Here is a 21530-nt window from a genome sequence, read left to right on the forward strand (position 1 = left end):
ATAACTAAAGCTGAATCCCTGGCTGCTGCTGAAGACTGGTCTTCCTGGGTGGATCTATCATTCTGAAAAAGAGCAAAAGAGTCTGAGCTAGAAAGACTGTGAAACAGAGGGACCAGGAACAACGAGACAACAGCAGAATTGCTGTTAAAAAGATTAGCCTGATCAGTGGGATGTCAAGATCATTAAATAGGAGAGACAATTGTTAATACCTGTAGGGTGAAGAATAGTATGCCATTAAGTCAATGGACCCTCTCAGATGCCAGAACAATATCATAGCTGCTGCAATGCGGGGCAGGAAACAAACTAGGGTGCTTCCAGCCCTGGGCAGAAGTCAACTTCTCCACTTACTATATTATACACCCCAGTTTTGGGGAAAAGGTTCATAGTGCATGTGCCAATTCCTTCCTGTGGCAGATCCAGGGTCCAGTGCTGAAAGCACGCTCTCTGCCCCTCTCCCTTGTCCACGAGGTGATGAGAACCACACATTAGAAAATGGGTTTTCTAATTTCCCCATTTTTGTTGACCCCCCCTCCCCCCCCCCACTTCCCAGGTTTTATTTTCTTGCCAGTCCCTCCCTTCATAAGCCCCTTTTACAAATAAATGTGTCACCACCATTAATTACTGTGGGCGACACACGGAGCCTGAAGCCTGGGTTTCAACATTTCTGCCTCCCTTGTGCCATAGTTGCATCCCATACCGCTTGGGTGGTGGGCACTGCTGGAGATTTCATCACTGGGAATATTGTAATCGTGCTTCATAATTTGCCACCAGACACTCAAACACACCAGCTAAAATGCTGCCTGGGCATTGGTGCTGCTGCAGTGTCTTCTATAAGAAAACATGGATTTTTGCCATCAGACAGACACAGAAACTAGTAAGCTATTCCCTACATTCTTCTATCCCCTAGGGCACCCTCTGTAAGGGAAGCCATTGATGCTTGCCATCAGATAGACATACAAACCAGTAGTAAAATACCCATGATTCTCTACATTTATATTCCTTAGGGTGGTTTCTGCAGAGGGAGCTACTGATTTTTTTTTTTTTACTTATGTTTAAATGATTTGTAAAAGAGGGGTACTTGGGATTCTATTTTATAGTCTGCATCAGTAGCCAATAGAGAAAATTGTTTTTGGCATACTTTGTATATTGTTTATTAGCCCCTTTTCAGGCAGCTGCTTGTCTTTAGTCTGGAAATTTTTTTTCAAAGAAAAGATTTCCTTCAATTTGCAGAAAATGTGAACCTAGGGTCCCCTCTAAACTTGCTATTGGAGAAGCCAGCAGCTGAAATCCTCAATCTATTTTTACATCTATTCACTACAGTGGGAGATTTCCCCGTGTACAGAAGTCAGTCTTTTGGTCCTTAGCTATTATGACTCAGGTGATAGAAGCCTTTAGATGACTCCACCATGAGAGATGAAGACTGTTTTAAAAGCCTGACCACTTAAACAGAGCTGATAGACAGTGCGTTAGAAGAGAAATGGACGGACAAAATGACTTCACGGTAAGGGTCGCCAAAATTTGCAATGGGCTGCCAAGGGAGGTGGTGCTCTCCCCTACCTTGGGGGTCTTTAAGAGAAGGCTGGATAGGCATCTGGCTGGGGTCATCTGACCCCAGTGCTCTTTCCTGCTCAGCCAGGGGGTCGGACGCGATCATCCACATTTCACCTCTTTCCACCTCTGGAGAGGTAAGGTGTAGCTCTGCCTGAAGTAAAGGGAGTAAATGAGCATAACATCTCTGGCAGCTGTCCATCCACAATGCAGCACCCCCTCGTGCCATGCCCAATTCCTCACAGTGTGGGAGCATCTGGCGAGGACTGGGATGGCAGGGTTGGCGGAGGCCAGGATGGAGGGGCACTGGCATGGCTGAATGGGGGGAGCGTGCACAGAACCCGTCCATGCTGCACCCAGCTCCATCCAGGTTGCAGGCTGAGCGATATGTCTGCAAGTGCTTTTTTAAAGAGGGAGAGAAAATGAACTGACTGTTTGGCCTAGAGAGTTTGGTGCTCCTCAAGCCTCCCACGCTGCACCCGGCGGAGAGAAAACAGCAGTCGGACGCTTCCTGGGTTCCAGCGCTGGCCCCTGGCAGCAGCAAGCCCGCTCAGATGGCTGGTGCAGCTCACAGCAGAGATGGGGCCAAGCCAGGAGGGCTTTGGGCTGGGTGGGTGGGGACAGCCGCTGCTTTGGTGCACTTCCTAGGGTGCAGCAGCTGCCCAGGCTTACAATAAAGCTGCCCCGTGCAAGGGAAGTTTTGAGAGGAGGGGCTGGGAGTACAGCAGCCTGCCTGCCCCCAGAGACACAGACTGGGCTCCAGGATCCTGCTCTCCCCTTGCCAGCACTTGCTAGCTCTACAAAGAGAGAGGCAGCACCTCTGAAATCAGCATCCGATAGCACAAGGAATAACAGAGAGACTTCTGAATACATGGAGGCATTGCCTCTACGATACTCTTACATTACCCTGAGAGAGCTGTCCTGAGCCCACTGCCCTGACAGTATGCTGCTGGGGCCTTTTGTAGGCCTGACAGAATAGGCGCCTGCCCAAGGGAATGAGAACACCTCCATGCCTTGGAAATATTGGTTCAAACATCATTTTACACCTGGAGAAAACAGGGCAGCCCCTGCAGCACCCCAGCATCTGGGTGTACTAAGTTGGCATTTCCAACCCTGCCCTTTGATCTTGTGCCGGACTTATCTTCCAGCCCCTTCCCCTGTCTGCAGCCTCCTCTGATGATATCTGCTTCTAGCGGGGGTAGTTGTCTGGGGGGTGTGACCCAGGTTCCTCTCGGTCTACAGGAGGGACATGCATGCCCATGTGTGTGACCAACCTTTAAAACATCTAGCTGTGAGGACCGTCTGCTCGGCTGACTTTATCTGGAGACTAACCCTATGAATCACTGGAGTAATCCTATCTTTTTCCAATTGTTTGCAGAGCTGATTGTGTTTCTTCCCCTATCTTGGATGACCCTGGATCCCCACCTTACTTGTACATAAATTGACCTATTCAGCGGAGTTCTGCCAGGAAGCAAGACTAAAACGCACGGGCAGAGGCAGAGCCCAGCACATCAGACCTGAAGGGCAAGCGGCAGGGAAGCAAGGAAAGCAGAAGCCCCAAATCTGTCAGACACCAAAGGCTCTGTGATGAAACGTCACCGGTCCAGGCTACTTTGGAGGCTGTGACGCCAGCAGCGGAGGAGCAAACAGACAGATTTTCCCACCACTCCAGTGTTACTCCATTGACAGCAGCGGAGTCGCTCCTGTTTTGGGAAGAGTTGTGCTACCGAAACTAGAGACTGACCCAAGCCAAAACCCAGAATCAACACAGCTGGGTGAAGCTGCAGGACAAAAATTTCTCTGCCAGGTTTCCATCATGTACCTGTGGGTCAAGTTCTTGGTGCAAACTTCTGCAGCCTGTTCACCTTTGTGGAACGATTTCAAGCTTGTACCAGCAAATACTTTGGCCCCGTCTGAAACGGGCCAGGCCAAAACCCTAATGCTGCGCCCGTCCAAATCCTGCATGATTAAATACAAGGTCCAGATATCGCATTTCACCTTGGGCTTGTCTCTAATATAAATGAATGACAGCACAGAAAAGATGCTAGGGGAAGCAAGAAAGGAGGCGGGTGGGAGAGGATAACTGTACAAAGGGAGGAAAGATAGAGCTGTGGAAAGAGAGGGAGCGAGGGGAGAGCTGGAGATAGCAGGGGAAAAGGGTCAGTGTTATTAGAGCGCCTGCTAAAGATACACTGCGCTTTCGCCACAAGATTTTGAACGTGTGCCACAGGTATGCCGCAAGCTTCATTTACATATGAATTTTGGGTCTGCCGCATGTTTACAGCTAACTTGTTTAACATAGCTGTACCAGACTGCACCGGTGAACTCGCAGCTAATTTGCTGCAAGAGCAGGCCACGAGGCATTTTATTTACTAATGGGACATTGGTTACACACCTCTGGCTAGGAACACATCTCTACCCCATTGCACTCAATTATTGGGTGGCTCACAGCCCCTCTCAATGGGGAATATTGTTTAATTTATGGTCACTGTTTGGCTTAGGTGGGGACCCGGACTCGGGCGACAGGATGGGACCAGAGATGGTGGCAGAGAGCAAACAGCGTGTAGGCAGGGCCAGGCAGAAGGATGGATCCTGGTATTGTTGAATGGGAGTTTCAGGCAGGAACCTCATTTTCTGAATGGGTATCAAAGGCAGCATCCCCGGATCCCTCGTCAGCTAGAGGACTGGACGAGGCTGTCCCACTGAGCAGCTAAGTGAAACGCTTGTTTTAGGAAGGAGGGTGCTGACCTCAGTTAATCCTGTCCACATTAGCAGGTCAATCAAGCTGTGTTCCAGCGGTCCAGGGGCTTGGAGCTAGGGACAAAGAGCGTTTGCCCCCTTGGAAAAGCCCAAGAATATGCCGCAGAAATCCCTATGGGCAGAAGAGCCCACATCATCCTGCTACGCTGCTGAAGTCAGTTTACTAGCCAGGCTCTGTGCTAATCCTTAGCTACCAATGCATTGGGACATATTCCACCCGTCAGTAGGCTCCCCTCAAGACATCCAATACAGCCCACCCTTTCAACACCCTTTAACTTTTCCTTACTTACTTGATGGCATGAAACATGGTTGGGAAGGGGTTACCAATCGAGCAACACATCACCTCTGACCCTACAGTCAGTCCACCAGGATTTAGCTGGTCACAACCTTGTTGGGCACTTCTCAACCGTTTTTAAACTGGACAGGGTCACTCAAACCTGTACCAGTGGGGCCTTCACAATGACAACAAATGTCCTTGTGGACAAGTTCAGACCCTGTCCCTCACTGTTGACTTGTGTCCATTTAATATGCTGCCTGGTGGCCTTCAAGCCCTGCACGCTGGTGATGACATTGCCTTAAGTGATGGCTGAAACAATAGCCGAAACTGCATACCCCTAAATAAATCCATCCTGCCACGTGATGAACTGGGTTGAATGCTCCAGAGCCGTACTTTATTAGGGCTCCCTGCACTGTAGGGCTCACATACACAATACGGCTGGGAGCGGGGAATAGTTATTGCCTAACGAATGGGACCTCTCAGGTCACTCTCTTCCAGCGGAGTGAACTGCCTCTGTATTCTTGGAAATATTTCCCAGAAAGGTACCATTGGCAGGAAGGAGAGAGCAAGTACACAAGTCTTCTGGGCAAGTGTTACCCTGAAGTAACAAAATAAGGGCTCAATCCTGCAGTGCCTTCCCCAAGTGAGTTGCGTGTGTTTGCACAATAAGCTGTTGTGATTGCAGTGACACTATTTGCATGTATAGGAGTTAGAGCAACTGTGGGGAGGATTAAGCCCCTGGCCTGCCTTTGTTTCCTTTGCTTCTTCACTTTGCTCATAGTCTAGAAAGCTTCCTTGAGGTGCTGCGTTCTTCCCGTGGCATTTTCCTGAGTGGCCATTTCCACACCCATTTCAGAGCAGTGACGAGGATATTAGGTGCCTTAATGAGCCAGAGCAGGGGGAGGTTCAGACATCTACTGGCCCATATTTTTCTTTCATCCAAGACATCACAATAAATTCAGACTGCACATCCCCTCCTGCATCCCCATCACTAATATGAAGTATGATGTAGAGCTAAACCCCCCCAAAGCCCACTACCGAGCCAGGCAAACTGCAGGCCTATTCTAAGTCAGAGTAAATGATGGTAGCTACTGCAAGCATACAGACAGGGGTGGATTAAACCGCCACAGGGATCTAGTGACAGAAAGACCAGTCCAGAAAAATTTAGCGGGGAATTGCCTGGCAAGATAAATTGGCAAGCAATATCCATGCAGAGGGTGCAGTGACACCACCAAAAGGGCAAGCAAAGGGGTTTTAATCTGGATTACTTAAAAGCAGGAAGGGCTAATGGCAGAAGAAGTTGGGAAATGTTCTGTTTCCTGTAGGACTGCAGTGTTGGGAACCTCTGTGAAAGGCAACCACATCATTAAAATCATGACCTGATGAAGAACACTGCATTCAAAAGCTTGTCTAAATCTATACCAACCATGCATTTGGTTTAATAAAAGATACCACCTACCTCTATCCTGGCCTGTCACATAACATTTTGTTACTTTGATGTTTTCCACATTCTCCCTCTACTCCAGGCACTGAGATATTCAGTCCCAGTTAAGGATCCTACCAGATCCAGGATTTTAGGTGGCACTCACGCAGAAACATCTTACAAAATGCAACTGGGATAGATCCAACCGGAGTTACTCTACCCATGGTTGCATTTCAAAGAGTGAAATTTTCCCTGTGGGTGTTTTTGAACCATATTATGGAATTACAAAGCATGGCTATCTGACATGGTCAGACAGGCAACATTTTCTACTCAATGCTAGAGAATGAAAACTGTGTCCTAAATACTCCCGCTAGATTTGTGGGAAGGTTTGTGATCTCGAACTAAGAAAGAGAACAATGCACCGAGTGGCTTTATCTTGGGCTGATTTTCGCTATGAAAGCCACATGCATTGTTCGCCAGCATGTGTGAAGCTTAACCACGGGGTGAAACGAGGCCCTGGGAACCCAACTTTGCTTTGGCAAGGAAGGGCCAAGTGTTGCAGTGGGACGAAAGGTCTAACTAGGAAAGGTCAACGGAGACTTTAATAAATGGCTCAGACACAATCTATAGAGGGTCCATTTTAAATGCGCTAAAGCCAAGGTGGATCCAGTGTTTAAATGGGGGTTTTCTGCTGACTAACTTGGCCAAGACCACAGCATACAGTAGATCTGTGACTCTGTTAGTGGGCCCTTTCTCGTGCGAGGTGAGTGAGGAGGCTCATTTTCTCATACATTTTTTTCCCAGCAGAATAAAATACCCACAACTCTGCAACAGCCATTGGCAATCCATTACTTTTATGCTACCCATGTAAGCTGCTCCTTACATATAATGAACACACATAGCTAAACACTGCCCAGAAGAATAAATGACTAACCAGATTTTATCAGTACACAAGTTAGATTCAATGATTTATGAAGAAATCTTGGTCCCGTCTAATGGAATTTTCCCAAAATAAATCCATGTAAACAACTTGCCACAAAGAGGCAGTCAGTGCTGCTTGGTATGTGTAAACAGCTTTAACAGTTGAGAATATAATCTCCTTGACTGCTGGGCAGTCTGGGGAGATTCATGCCGAGTCTCCCTTCAGCAAAACCACCCTTGGCTCCGGTCCTTCTGACATCATAATGCCACCCATTTCATTAATTTTTTGTAAATGTTACTATCATCTAAGAGGGGCAGCAGCGCTTCACCTCGCAAAGTCAACACGCTCATTTACTCGTTACATTCCTGCTCCGAATCCCAAGGCACTATGCAGCACCAGAAGAGGCTGGAAGGGGATAGGGGGGAGAGAGATGAACCTCCCTCCCAACTCCCGAATAAAGGTATCACAGTGTACTCTGTTTCTAGTGGTAGACTACGTCTTCCTAGAATTAAGCTTCAAACATGTCATGGACAAACTCTTAAAGCATTTCAGGGTGGTGGTGGTGGGGGCGAACGTTTCTTTTCAAGACTTCAATGGGCAAGCTGAAGTCAAGTATTTGATAGATTATCCCGTTGGTGCTAGAGATCCCCTGTTAGACGATTTCTTTGGAGAGAAATTTGCAGTGTGTATAAACTAATCTGTGTGAGTAGCTCGAACTGATTTGGGAAGTTTCCCAACCGACCAAAACCGCAGTCCTGTTGACTTTTCAAACCGAACCTGAACCGTTTTCAAAGTTTGCACCGTTTTCGGAAATGCTTCCTCCTCTGCCATAACTCATCTGGAAAAGTAGCATGTCACGGGCAGCGTCAGTTATGTTAGGGGAAAAGGCAGGCTGGCTGGCTGGCGGGGTCCCAGAACTGAGAAGCAGAGTTAGCTTTTCCTAATAAGTATCCATAATTATCGAATCATTAGCAGTTTCCTGGGGATGATAGCTTCAGGACAGCCTGTTCCACTGGATGGCAAGAGAAGAAAATCTTCTTTCTGCATTAAGGTTTCACAGGCACAAATAAGCCCCTTTTCTTGGGTTTTGTATAACCTCTGAGGCTTTTCCACCTTCAGATTCCTGAAAAAGCTGGATTTCACCAAAAAGCAGGCAGTATCTGACAGCGCCAATGGTCTGAAAAAGTGGCTAGTAATGGTGTGAGTGCTTTCTGGTGCCCTGATTTTTTTAGAGGGCTCTCTTAAAATCAGGCCTGTCTTAAAACATGCCTTTGAAAATCCTGGCCAAGATGAAAATCTGGCCCTTGCCTTCCCTGTGATAGCTCAGGCAGATCAGGACACTTCCTTGCCGAGACATATAATACAATCCCCATTGTAGCAAGACACAGATGTTTTAGCACTGGCAGCTGGAGATGGGGATCTAGGGCCAGGTTCCCATCCAAGCGAGCCCCCTGGCTTACATCTCTGTCCTCTGGATTTAGACGGGTGTGAACATCAAGATTTGGCCCTTTCCGTCTCAGATGGCTGCTAGACAGGCTCCTTTTCCAAGTGACTGCCGAGCAGCTTTGGAATGGTGTGTTTTTGGACATCGTGAGTTTGTTTCTACTTTTAAGATTGATTTTGGTTTCAATGAAGAGGAAGTGCCTCGGGCCAGCTGAGTAAAAGATACTGTTCAATCACGGCTTTTGCACGCAAATAGTTGTCTTTGGAAATAAACACAGGGGATGGATGAATTCAGCCTCTGGACCTGCAGCGGTCACGTCAGATCATGCAGAAGGCAGGGTAGAGATGCACCTTATAGACTACCTACATCAGAGGCACATAAGCTTCTGTTAAGGGGCAGCTTGCTTTGTCAGACGTTGAGGAGGGACCGCAGGAAGCAACGCTTCCAAATAGAAAGCAGTGTTCAGATCACGTCGGATGATGAAGAGCGACAGAGAGCTTCAGGATAGGGCCAGAGACCAAAACCTGCTCTGAGGTATTTCCAACCTAGTATATTCACAGACAGTCTAGGTGATACGTCTTAGGTAATTTAAACCAACTCCTCAATAGAGTGACTCTGAGCCACTGGTCTCAATGGAGTGGCTCTGACTTAGAGCAGCTAAGGATCTGGCCTCAGCATCCTCTCTATAACGTTCATCTCAGTTTGAGCCTGATTCTCACACTGCCTTTAGAAAACCTGTTTCCTTATTCTTCTGCATAAAATATTTTGCCAGTTGAGAAATCTGGAGCAATAGTACTCAAATATATATAACAGGGTGTAATTGTAATGAGGGTTTGTGATGACATGCCGTGACTTGATTGTGGAGTAATTAAGGTTTATGAATAACAACTTTTTTAGCACCCTTGTAGACTGTTTGCTAATCTTAATATAGTCTTGGAAGTCTGAGTTTGCAACCAGCTTCCTACATGGGGTATAGATAGAAATAATACCAGGTCTCCCACTTGTATGGAATCCTGTTTCCACAAACACTGGATTTCCACACATTTTGGGGTGGCACTGGTTTTAGTGGTTAAAAGCAGGGACAGGGAGGCAGGACTCTGGGGTTCTTTTTTCCTCATTTTTTCTCTCATTTTGCCAACCTAGACAGTCTGTTTAACCTCTAAGGCCTTATTTTGCCCATCTATAAAACAGTTTTTTTTGAAGCTTAATTACTGAATGTGGAATATTTAGAGAACCTCAGCTGAGGAATGACGCATGAGTACAAAGTCTTATTGTATGCTCAGCTTTAGGCTTTAAGAACTCCCATAAACCACAGAGAGGTCTGGGGTCTTCTCTTAATTACCCCAGATTTTACACTGCTACGTGGCTCCAGTCAACTTCTCTCCTATTTACAATGATGCAAGCAAGATCAGGATTCGGTCCAACATTCCTACATAACCTAATCCCATAGGAAGGTTGCTTCCGGAGATGACCAAGGGATGATTAAGACACGTGTTCAGATTCAGTCTTCCTGGCAAAACCACAGGCAGTCAAGAAGCCCAAGACTGAATCGATTCGATCTTTGCAGGTTAGTTTAAGCTGTATAAATTGAACCGATAAGCAAGTGAACAGACATTCGCTTTGGATTCCAGAAATGCAGCCACATGCCTGCAGTGGCCCAGGTCAGAAGCCAGGGGACACTAGAGCACATGTCCCTGCTCAGCTGGAGCAGACAGCTTGGGCCAAGGCTAGCTTGCCTGCCCACTGTGCGAGGCATGCTTTATGATCCCTTCTATCGCAGGGGAGGTGCAAAGCATCCTGGGAGGCAGGGGGACTGTGAGTTAATCTGACTCTGGAGGGGATCTTGTACAGAAGTTCAATAAACTGATTTAACTTAAATCAGTTAAGTCTGATAATACATTCATCTCCCTGCTCAGCTGGACCAGACAGCTTGGGCCAAGGCTAGCCTGCCTGCCCTCCCTGTGAGGGGGGAGACAGGGGTTTCAGGGGAGGTGCAAAGCACCTGGGAGGCAGGGGGACTGTGAATTAACCTGACTCTGGAGGGGATCTCATACAGAGGTTCAATAAACTGATTTAACCTAAATCAGGTAAGTCTGATACTACCTCCATTCAGGTTTATCTTAAACTGGTTCCAGCCATTTTGAAAGCAGTTTATGTGCACTGAACTTCTGTTGTGTTGTATAACATATTTGAACTAGCTTCTGATCACTTATACTGGTTTATGTGTCATTTCTGTCCCCAGCCCCTGACTACGTACAGCCATGTGGACTTGTTAGCATACTGCATTAGTTGATCTTTCTAAAAGCACAATGTTACCCTTCATCCCCACAGGCTTGATCTGGCTCACACTTATGCCAGATCCAAATGAAGGCGATATGGTGCTTTCTCTGTCTGCCTATCCATATTCTTAAAATGGTCCCATTCACCATAGCCTCTGAGCATCTGGGAACAAAAGCACGGAGGTCCTTCTAGTCCTACGAGTGATGGTGTATGACTGCCTTTTCTATTCAAGCCTTTGCCTGAAGCTATTAGTAATTCGTGACTAGCAACACTTTGTATGGGAGGTTTTCTTGACAGGTCTATTTACTCCTGCTATTTATATTACCTCGTGGCTGGTTCAGCAACCCTTTCCCATATTGGTAGCTCCACTGAATGCAGAGCAAGCTGTAGAGCTGAGCCCTTAGGGCATTACTCCTTGTGTATCCTACGCTGTTCGCTGCTTGGTGTATTAGCCCTATTATTTCTGATGTCCCAGGCCAGCTCGATCATTTGAAACGTCCCACGGCTGAGGTCTTGAGAATGCGCAGACTGTTTCCGCTCTGACAGCTTCCAGTTAAACTGCCTGTCACAGCTGCCATAATCAGAGATAAAATAAATTAATTAATAAAGAAAAGAGCTATCTTCCTTCAGCTACAGTCTCTCCTGCTGGTGCTCTGTTGTGTAATTGTGCCTTAACAGCAATCAGGCTTCTTTAATCTTTGGGATGTTATCAAAAGCCCTATAATAGCTGCAGATAGATACTCCCTGGCCTGTTACCTTGACAAGCGTACAAGCATTGTTGCAGTATATTCTGGTGTCCAAATAGGTGCAAGGGAACACTTGTCAATCACTGGATTGATCCTTAAGCCATCCAAAGGAAGGAGCATTGGAGGAAATGAAACATTTTGCTTTTATTATAGCTCTCTCTCTCTCTCAAAAAAGAGAAAAGGTTATTTCAAAGGCTTGGAAAATTCAATCAGATGCGTCTTTTGGAGCAAATTTTCAGCTCGGGTGGATCAGCATGATTGCATTTTAGTACGACTAACCCTAAGCATCTAAAAAGCACTCAGGCCCTCCAAAATCTGGAGATTAGCTTAAACATTGAGTTTTGTTTTGTTTTGAAAGATAATGCATATTAGGTTCTTCGTGTTTGCCTTCTGACCTTTGACTCATTCAAGAGTTCTCGGATCCCATTATCGAGCATTTTCCCACAACTGTCACGGCTACAAACTTGCTTGCTTACTTTTTCGCTAAGTGCAAGCTTTGGGTACTTGCATTATTCACCTGCTCACATGACTCCAGGAATATGGTTGTCAGTCACATGCCAAATATTAAGAGACTGGAAAGCAAATCACAAGGCTTGGCAACCCTACATTGACTTCTGTATGCCATACTGCTTGATACCAGCAGAGTGCCTTGGAAACAATACATTCGATTTTCTTCTCTGCTACTGGCCAGATTCTGCTCTTGCTGCACTGGTATAAATGGGGTCACTGGAGTCATTTGGATACAGCTCAGATCACAGATTCTCTGTGGAGTGAATACAAGTTCGAGATGATCAGATGCATGATCAGAAGGGACCATAAGCACGATCAGAACCAGGCCCCATATTGCCAAAGAGTAGGACAGCCAAAAAAAGCTGTCGGAAAACCTACTTGGAAGGCATTTACGTGGCCACTGGGTGTTGCTGCTGACTTGAATTTTGATGCTCCTTGTTCATCTTTTGTGCTACAGCATTAAAAGAGAGGGGCGTGAGCGCCAGCCATCCCTTTAAAAATGTAAAAGAGGAGACTGGCAAGCAAATACCTAGTATATAGGTATTAGGTATAAATACCTAATATCTAGTAGGGCTGTTCTTTCTCCTTTAACAAAAAAGGAATATTTTCTCCTCTCTTCCCTCTTCCTCTTCCCCTTCTCTTTTCTCTTGGGAAACAGGATTCCTAAGCTCCGTTTAGAACCAAAGTTCAGATTTTTTGGCAGTGTGAAGGGATTCAAATGAGAGCTAAATTAAACCTTTTCCAAACTTCTCTGGATGGCCTCAGAGCAGACAAGAGGCACAGCCCAGTGCCATGTGGGAGATCGGAGCTCAGAGACAGACAGCAGAGGCAAAGGCGATGATTTCAAGTCTTTGCAGCGGTGCCAATCAGTCTGTGCCCACCAATTCACAGGGCTGCACTTGGGTCAGCTCTCCCATTTCCACAATAGTAACCATCTGCTCCAAACATTGCCCCGTGGACAGAAACAATACAGTTACATATTTTACTCTAAAAATGACACCAGCGCAGTTGGGTAACATAAGGGTCTTGAAGCAATGGATTTGCAGAAACTTAGCAGGCAGACAACGATCAAAGGGTGGGGGGTTCCTAGATGACTGCAGTGCCATTGTAGGGTGAAAGGTGTAGGAACTCTGCAACATCAGGTCTTCCTTGATTTGCTCTCTTTCCTATTAAGCAGTTTTATTTGCTTCTCCCTTCACTTTGATTCTTTCAGTCTTCGTTGTAGGGCGCGAGCCAGAGCCCACTGTGGTCTATGGAAAGACTCCGAGTGGCTTCCATTGGCTTTGGCTTGCACCCGTCTTTTCTCGCCCCTCCTTTTAAAAGAAACAGTAGTGTTTTATTTCACTGAACTTGTGGGAACGACTAGGAGACAAATCCTTCGGGGGTAGGGGTATGGGAAAAAGAAGGGGCAAAGGTCTGTTTCTAGCACTGTGCTGAATCTTTGCAGAGAAATCTTGGAAACCTCAGAATCTGAGGAATTTACGTTTTGCTGCAACTTCATGGCAATGACACAATTTTTTGGGATAAGCCACAATTTTTTTTTTGAGGTCTAAAACAAGACCTGCCTCAAAGCGAGAAATCTGTTCACTGCCATCAAAAGTTTTACTATGACTTTGCACAAACACCTCCATGGTTTCTAAGCATGTTAAGAAAACGTTCTGATTTTTAAAACCAAAAACTGGAGATCAGTGGGCCATACCCATAGCTGGGTAAACCAGCATCGCTCCTTTGACATCTATGGAAGAACGCCAATTTGCCCCGACAAAGAAGCTCATCCCTAGCGGATATTTCCTTGTGAAAAGACCTCCCCTCCCACCAGATAAGGGGAAGGGGGGAGCAACAGAGGCAACAACTGCACAAAATTATGGGAGTTGGTATAAAACTGTCTGTTTTTCCCCAGTCTCACAAAGCATGGTTTCCTCTTCGCAGCTGAACTCTCTAAGCACAGGAGAAAGAGGGAGGGAGGGGACTGGGTGGTCTAGCAAAGGAAAGAGCTGTGGCATGACCTGTTGCTCTGAGTTTGCACTGTCTAGTAGCTGACTTCAATGCTTTCCCTTAAAATTCAGCAGGGTTTTTTTGGGAGGGGAGGGGGGTTGGCTATAATGCGACTGTGTCTGGAATTCTCTTGCGGGGCTCTCGAGGGTCTCGAGCAGTCCAGGCAAACTGGCCTCTGTCTTTCCCAGGCTCCTCATCTTTCATCTTTCATCAGTGGAGAGGTGCATCTGCTTCAAGAGGCTTTGGGTCAGGGCTTCCAAAGGTACATACTCAAAGGTAAATAGGGCTCCTACACACGCTTGATGTAGCCCTGTGATGCCCGCTTCCATCTTATGACCCAAAGAGAATATAGTTTGGTCTGTAGCCCAGACATCTCTGTGCTGCTCTGAGCCGTCCCTCCTTGTGCCAGCAGGTTTTCTCGTGCCAAGAGCAGTGTTTCCACCCATCTGTCTCCCTTTTAGGATTCGTGTTTGTATCAGCCAGACTCTTCCCCTGATGTCCAACCATTGAGCCTTAGCACACGAATGAACTCCCAAACCGCACGTGACACTCAGGCAGTGCCACTGTGGGCTGCCTGCTCTCAAGGCAGAAACCCCACCAACTCAGCCAGGTTCACATGGTTTGCTCCCAGCATAGTAAACAGGACCCAGCCACCCTGGAAGCTCAACCTGGCTTGAATTTCAGGTTGTTACAGAACTGGGCAAAAGCAGTCTGGGCCTGTGTCTCCTTACAGGACTTCTGCACGGCGCCAACCGAAGCTCGGGTCATTTGCGCTGGAAGCTGCGTGCGATTCTTGCAACTTTACAACCAGACTCTTCCAAACATCAGTAAAGGTTATAGATGAGCCACTTCACCTCTTATTTTACCCAAACTTGTTCTTCCATCTTGCCTTATAACTGAAGATGTATCTTCAAGTGAAATGAGCTCAAACCCAACCAATGGGCTCCAATGCATTGGGGTCTTTATACTCTAACCCAAGGCCAAGCGACAAGGCCAGGCAACCCAGAGCCCGAATCCTGGACATGCTGGCTGCTTGGAATCCAGCTCCAAATGTGATGCCTAGCACCTACATGCAATATTAAATGGAGGTTGTTCAGACACAAACAGTCAAGCTTATGCTGTCATTAAAGTAACCAAGACAGCCTCCTTTTACAGAAAGTTTGTGTGCGTGTATGCACAACATTATATATATGCGGGGGGGGGAGGTGTATTTGCATATAAAGAGTTTACATCTTACAGGAGGGAAAGGACTGTGCAATCCCTTAAGGAGATAAGAATCTAATTATATACATTTTAAATGACATTTAGAGGCCTCAGTGCTTTTCATATTAAATCTCAGATCTTAGACCTGGCATCTGTTTCTCCTTTTACTTAAGAAACTGAGAGACTATTTACATATTCTTAGGGCTATATCTCCAATTAAATCTTTTCAGAACTGCACTCCCAACATTTAGTATTAAGTTTCTTGGCAGACAACTATCTTTTTCTTTAAGAGATTTATTTATTCAGTTGGATACTTTTTTTTCATCCTCTGCCTGGGCATCTAGAGTCTCCAACCTCACCATCCTATAATTAGAAAAATGACCCTACTCAGAAGTTTCATAGCTTTGCTCCAAAACGTCTTCTTCCTGATTCATTTATTTATCCAGTTTTTTATTGATGTGGCTTTGTCCGGTATTTGCCTCTGTAACACAGTATGTGGCAGTAAGTGGAATAAATTTAATCAGGAGAGATAATTTACATGATCGTCGCTCCAGCCTGACATCAAAAAAGAACAATAAAGCACCGGATGGTGACGGTAAATAACACAACTGTGTATTTATAATACAGATCGCGGGGATATGCAGAGCTCTCCCGCGACCGAGACAAAACATTTTGTACTGGAAACAATTCTGGATGAGGTTTGCAAAGGGAGCACAGGGAGTCTTATGTGCCCAAACTGGGAGTTAGGTGCCCAGTGGTGCTAGCCGCAGCCTCAATGCCAAACCTATGATTTCTTTGCATGTCAAATAATGAAGAGACCGCGCCTAGGATGCAGATGCCCTTACATAATTAACTTTCTAGTAAATACTGCTGAATTAAGTGTCAGCAGTATTAAAATCAGCAGCAGCATGGAAACATAGCTGTCCAGGCATCTAGCTCCTTTCCCATCTGGGGAAGAAAACCCTCAGGCTTCTCCAGAGGACTGTCAACCCCAGAGTATTTTGCAATATGCCTGGGACATCAGCTGATGTGGGCTATTCAAAATCCCCCAGAGGCTGAGCCCTCATAAAAAAACCCTGTCAGCACCCCATCTGAATACTGAAACATTGCGGATTCCTCTCCTGCACAGCATTTCATTTTGATAAATGTTGAAATAATATAAAATAGGATTATTGTTCACACAGACGCAGAACCCGCCGACCAAACTCTGAATCTCAGTGACCTCCGTGAAGCATTTGTACCCTTAGATCAGAAGCCAAGCCACCGAAATAAATGGTGGCATTCTGCATTTGGGGAGGAATAAGCAGAAGCAGAATTTGATCAGTTAGCTTGATATTGCACCCCCCCGATGCTTTTTTTTTTCATAGAAGCAAAACAGTTAAGTCCAGACCCAGCAAAAACAGGTGCAACTCCTCTGAGGCCACAGGAGCTGCACTCACCCTAAAGATACCACGGGTTTCTTGGCCTTGTTTCCTTTCCTTCTGTCTGTCACTTTTCTGCCCCTGCGGCAAGACGGTTTTCCTCAAGGTAAGATGTGCCTTCTCTTGCAAGGTGTCTCCATACAGCCCTGTCCCAGGTGGTGTCAATGCCACACTACTTAATGTTTGCCTTGAGGGTGTCTGGATGCACTGGACGCACACCTTGATGGGGTTATTTGACCCCTGCAGTCTTTTCCTGCCCAGAGCAGGCGGGCTAGACCTGACAATCTCCCGAGGCCCCTTCCAGCCCTAAGCGTCTGTGAATCTGCTTTGCCCATAATGTCTGGATTGCAACCACCTATTCATTTCCATGACAACTGTAAGGGGGCTCGATTCTGATGTGGTCTGTGCTACTATAAATCAGGAGCAACTCCACTGAGCCAACACACCAAGCCATCACCCACAGGAAAGGGCTCAGGGAAGTAACCTTCCCTTGGAGCTCCATTCCCACATCAGAGCGTGGGGGTGGCTTTCTCTCTGTAGCCCTTGGAAAACGCTGCTAGGTCCATCTGATGGATTCCCCTATACAGTTTGCAGGAAGAGCCTCGCAGCCTGGCTTGCTGGACCCCAGACCGCGTGGGCCAGTGGACTCTCTTTGGCTACAGCTTCTCCCAGCAGGGTCTGGTGCAGGAAAAATAGAGCAGGCTACTGGACCTTTCTACAAGGGGTCAGAGGTGGCACTACGGGCACAAGATGAATGTCTGGGTATTCGGGCTGATAGAAAAGTCCGAATCCTTCCCTGCAAGGTATGTGAAACCAGGCTGAGGCTCTCCGCGTGAAACCATAGGCTGTTTCATTTTTTCCACGGTGCCCAAGTGGGCTCAGCGCGGTGGAAAGCGAGCAGTCATTTTAGTTTTAAAGCCCTTGAAGGCAACAGTAAGCTCTACAGAAGGAGAAGACCTGGGACCTCTTCAACATGACTCAGACTTAACGGTGGCCTTACCTCCACCAGTGTCAATGTGTTCTCATGTCACTGACTCCAGTGGGGTTGCACCCCTTACAAAACCATTGGGCCCAATATCATAAATGCAGGAGGAAGCTATAAATCCATCCTGGGGGCAGGGCAGGGGGTGGGGTTTTGAGACACTGATAAAACGATTGCAGCATCGGTCTTGTGGTTCACGATGACATTGGAACGACTCAGTAGAATCACAGCCGGATGTCGAGCCGGGCGTATATAACTCTGTAGAAATTAAATCTTTGAAATAAGACCTGATTGTTTTTAATAACTTAGGTTGCATAATTCCTTTCTCATGTTAGTGCTTCAATAAACATTTCTCATGTTAAAATTTACTCCCAATCCATCCATGCCAGCTTTAGGCTCAGGGCTGATATATTGGAGTAATCCTTTTCGTTTTAAGTCGTGCAGACATTGTGCTGTTCACATGATGTCATTGCTGTGTACGTTCCTTCATTTACTACTGGTGAGTCATTATTATCGCAGCTAATAGAAAGAGGATTATCTCTTTATTAAATCAAAGGCATGGCATTTTGGTGGTGGTGGTGTGCCTCCTTCGGCTTTTAACCCTGTAAGCTCTGGGAGGCATCTGAATTTTCATAGCAAGTCAATTATATATTTGCTGACTGAGCGGCGAGGCCACTAAGCTACAATTTGGGAAATTTAAGTTCAGCTCCTTGCTCTGTTGCTGTCTCCCTGTGTGACCCTTGGGGAAATCACCCAGGCCCAAATCTTTGAGGACATGGCCTTTAGCTGCTCTCTGCCTCAGTTTCCCAGCTGTGAAATGGGATGGACCCCCTACAGCACAGGGATCTTGTGAGGCTAAACAGAAATGCTTGCAAGAAGCCTCAGGTAATATAGCAGGAGCCACAAAATTGAGAGCATTTGGGACACTTAATACAGGGCAGTAAACCCAGACAGTTGCAGCGGTCAGCGTTGCCATCTTGGCACCAAAGCCTGAGAAATGCTGCTATATTGGCAGAAAGGCAAACATTGACCATGAATTATGTCCTGAGCACATGAGCCATGTTCCTGCAATAGGCATTTGATTGATACAATATATGACATCCCAGAGAGCTTCAGGGGACTGCTTGGCAAGGCAGAGCCAAAAAAAATAAAGATCAGCACCTCCTTTCCCTTTCTGTAGCACCCTATTAGGAAACCAACTGCTATGCACGAAACACAGTCACACGCCAACGCGCACAGTCCAGGAATCATTCCTTGCATTTCGCTGTAGACTCACATTTGTCACTTCAGGTCCTTGCCGCACAGGACAAACCACAGGGCTGAACCTGGCTTTAACGCCCACCTACCCTACTAAGCTCCTCTGGGAAGCTGTGCTGTGGAGAGTTTGGGAGGGTGGGTGTTGCACATGTCCATTCTGTGTGCAACACCACTTTTACCCTCTCCATCTGATGGAGCTAATGAGTCAGGCAGACAGACTCACAGCATAAGACAATATGGAGTTCCTTTTAGGAAGAGATGCTAGTTAGCAAAGCACACAATATGCCAGCATGCACCAACCGATGCATCTCCAGCAAAACTAAGGAAGTGATTCTCCCGCTCTACTCGGCATTGGCGAGGCTGCAGCAGGCGTACTGTGTCCAGTTTTGGGCGCCGCACTTCAAGAAGGATGTGGAGAAGCTCAACAGAGTCCAGAGAAGAGCCACGCATGTGATTAGAGGTGTGAAGAGCAAGCCAGACGAGGAAAGGCTGACAGATATGGGACTGTTCAGCATAGAAATGAGCAGACTTTGAGGGGATTTGGTGGCAGCTTACAAATATAACAGGGGGGAGCATCAGGGGCTAGGTGAACAACTATTCATCCAAGTGCCCCAGGGGAAAGCCAGGAGCAACAGTCATAAACTCCTAGAAGGTTTCAGACTGGGCTCAGAGAGGGACCTAGTAAATAAAAAGCTCACCAGTGGGTCACACACATGCACCTGTAGAAGGTGTTGTTACAGATTGTCAGAAGCATCTTTTAACTTTGCACACTGCAGCTATTCAGTAAAACACCAATTAATTACTCTACACGTCGCTTTTAAGCTAATATCAAATGTATTTCATATTGGGAGGTGGCCAGACAGAAACCTGAATTTCTGCAACATGGGAAAACACAACTTTTTAAAATTTGCTTTCAACCTGAACTGGTACATAGCCAAAATTTCCCCTGGCAAAACCCTTCCAAAAAGTGTAATTTAGAGCTATGTAAACATTATGTTTCGATCATGTCGAGCTGTTTCATTTATTGGTCAGGCCAAAACATTTCACTTTGATAAATGCCGAAAGAATCTAAAATAGAATCGGGAGATATTAAACAGGATGCATGCGTATAATCTTGAATGTGTTGTAACTGGAAAGTCAAAGGCAATGTTTCAACATTAATCAAAGCAAAACAAGATGGGGGGGGTCGGACTTGAAGATCTACAAGGTCCCTTCCGACCCTACTTCTCTGATTCTGTGATTCTATGAAGAACGTAAAAATGATTGCATTTAACATTTGCATATAGCAAAGTTTGTCAAAAGTGACATGTTCCCTGGAAAGAGATTTCAATTTCAACGAAGCTGCATTTTTCATGAAAAACCCATCCTCTCGACATTTTTTCAAAAGGCTCTGTTTAACTTAATATGTGACCAAAACCATAATATGAGCCAAAGCTGTGCATTTGCACTATTATAGTAAGAATCCTTGCTCAAAGTACTCCCTAAATCTTTGGTCTCCCAACTATAATCTCTCAGTCTCTGCAAGTGGATGCTAAGACAGCATTAATGCAGACTGTCGTCAATTGTGGCTTTCACTCTTCTTTTTTTTAAGGAAAAAAAAAGAAAAAGAAAAAGATGTATGTTCTGCCATCATATCAGAAACAAAACTCTAACTGCAGCTGTGGGGAGAACATGCAAGATTGAATGACATCTTGCTGGCCCATTTCCTTCCCTTATCTGCCCTGTCACACGCTATCAGACGGTGGATTATAATAAAGAACACAGGCTGAAATGCAATTATCCATAGGCATGTTTGAGGAATCACAAATCTGCTAATGTTACTAACGAGCTGAGTTACTCATTGCTGAACAGTTCGGCATTCCAGACAGAGGCTTAACTGATAATGAAACTTAAATCTTTGGTTCAAAAAAAAAATATATATAAAAACTTCTTAGCTTAGCAGAGATGTATTTCCAGCTCCGTGTGGCTTAAACCTGGAAGCTAATACTTCACAGAAACTTTGAAGAATTATCTGCACAAAAAGTGACGCTGGTAAGGCGCAGTGATTAAATCTTAGCGGGTCTATTGTGCAATGGATCTCGGGAGCCAACACCTTGTGGGTGACGTTCTTCCTGATGCTGACCTTGTGGGGGCTTGAAAGGAGTCATTTAAATACTGCAGCGATTGTCCGAGTCACGGCACCGGTTCCTCTGACATCAAGTGAATGGAATCACAGCCCTAATTGGATTTCAGCAGTGGGATCCCACCCTGCCGCAGACCAGGTGTGCAAGATGCCTCAGTGCACCCTAGTGCAAACCCGTACGAATCCCATGTGAAAGTATCTGGCAAAAATTTAAGAAACAAAGGATAGTCTGCCAGAAGTAGTGGCCTTAGGGGAAGTCAAACCAGGCAACTGCTTGGTGCCCCACACTTTAGGGGGCCCCAAAGTTTTGCAACAATTTTTTGGAGGGTGACGTTTTTGCAAGGAAGTGGCTCTATTTGCATTTCAGTGCTCAGCTGTTTATCTAATTCCCCCAAAGAATATTAAAATAGCCACAATACAACTGTGGTGGGTTATAGGTCATCACAGTTAAGCCTCTAAGGGGCCCCAAATGACTCTCTTGCCCAGGGGCCCGACAACCATAAGGCCACCACTGCTGGCAGCTGAGGGATGTATTAGGGGCCCAGGAGATCTGGGTCCAGGCCCCAGCTTTGCTTTAGACTCTGTATGATGTTGAGCAAGTTAATTATACTTCTTGAGAAAAGTTACCTGCCGAACTACA

The sequence above is a fragment of the Crocodylus porosus genome, unplaced genomic scaffold (assembly GCF_001723895.1).
Source record: "Crocodylus porosus isolate Cpor-Errol unplaced genomic scaffold, CroPor_comp1, whole genome shotgun sequence".
NCBI lineage: Eukaryota > Metazoa > Chordata > Crocodylia > Crocodylidae > Crocodylus > Crocodylus porosus.